The 1640-nt window shown below is 34.3% G+C and overlaps 1 non-coding gene across 1 annotated transcript; it reads right to left on the bottom strand.

Annotated features, from left to right (window-relative positions):
• Positions 1-378: 378 nt before the first annotated feature.
• Positions 379-450, bottom strand: Trnaa-cgc (transfer RNA alanine (anticodon CGC)). Its single transcript has one exon. It is a non-coding gene; the product is annotated as a tRNA-Ala (tRNA).
• Between the last annotated feature and the right edge of the window lie 1190 nt (positions 451-1640).

The raw sequence follows: 1640 nt of genomic DNA, 5'->3' as shown, positions 1-1640 counted from the left end.
TTGTCCCCGGACAACACACAGAATTTATATGATGGAAATAAACATCCAAATCTGTCTTTCTCCATGTAGCCCATCTCCAGCTGTCAGGTAAGATGAAAGTTTGCATGGAACTCCTATTTGAAAGATATTACTCATCATCGTTCCCGTGTCTTGATATATAGTGCAGTGAAAGTATTGTAGAGTCTTCAAGTAATTTATCAATTAGAACCCGCATGTGGCAACTACATAGCGCCTAAGTTTCTTTTTGCCATGAGTACAGAGTACAATTTCAATAGATTCTTTAACGTAAAAACCAATTTCTAAGAAGAAAAAAAAATTAAAATGGAGAACATGTGTATTACAATACAACCAGTGAACGGCATTTGAAAACCATAACTATGGAGATACCGGGAGTCGAACCCGGGGCCTTTCACTTGCGATGCGAACGCTCTACCACTGAGCTATATCCCCAACTGAAAGCATAGATATATTTTATATCTGATATACCTTTGTGATTAAATACCGATTATGTTTGAATTCGTCTTTTGATAAATGCGAGGGAAAGATCATACGTTTGTATCCTTTTCATTATTTCTCATTGATGGTATATCCGTAAATGAATGCCTATATACTCCTCCTTTCGATGTATTGAATATGTATTTTATGATTTATTTATGAGAAAGGACATAATTGCGGGTAAGACTAGACAAAGAATAGCCTCAATTTAATAATGAATTTAAAAAATAGGTTGTTCCATTGAAACAATTAAAGATGACGGTTAGGTTTATAAAAAAATATTGAATGGTTTAATTGTTTTCAAAGGTCCCCTCTTGGGACTTGAGCCGCGTTATCAATTATATGAAATATGCACGCAACCAACTGATTTATTAAATTTTATATTTCACGCTTATAAGAAAGTTTGAATTTGAAAAAGTCCGGTACACTGTTTAAGACCAGTATAGCATCCTCTCCGTCATGTATCAGGCCCGAATGACATGCACATGTAGAAGATCGAATCCTCAGTTTGCTGGAGATCCACTCGGCCTTACCTCCCTCGGCAAATGTGAAAGAAATACACAACGAAGAAAACAAACACCGAAGAAAAAACACACACACAAACCAACGGTACAACATACTGCCAAGGAATATAGCAGGCACCTTACGATCTTTTTCTTAAATGGATGTGGATTAAATAACAGATCTATTAGAATATTCACTCAAAGAAATGTAAAAGTAGCTTATAATTCTTCTTTTCCAGTGAATCAATAGTTCAGTTTTCATGTCCACAGTAAAGTCTCAGTTTGTCAAGTAATACATACGTGAATAAATTGGAAATTGTTATCTCTTTCTTTCATATGAGATTTTTTAAATATACATTTCTAAAACTGATTTTACAAATGTAAATAGATAAAGAGACACGATAAACTTCTTACAGATTCACTGAACCTATATTTAATCTTCAGGTATTAATTAGGTTTATTTCAAGAGTCGGGGTTATCTGCAGTGAATACTGATAAAAGAGTCACATAACGGGAAGATCTCGATGTATACTGAAGGCAGAGATTAAGAACGCGAATATTTCCGATGGATACTGGTGAAAGGGACTCATAAAGGACTTGAACAACAAATCTCAAAATCCTTTAACTATTGTATATCTAAAT

Source organism: Sinohyriopsis cumingii, chromosome 1, assembly GCF_028554795.1.
Source record: "Sinohyriopsis cumingii isolate HCF-2022 chromosome 1, ASM2855479v2, whole genome shotgun sequence".
Lineage (NCBI taxonomy): Eukaryota > Metazoa > Mollusca > Bivalvia > Unionida > Unionidae > Sinohyriopsis > Sinohyriopsis cumingii.
Note: the sequence above shows the minus strand (reverse complement) of the source record. Positions and strands in the feature narration are given on the sequence as shown.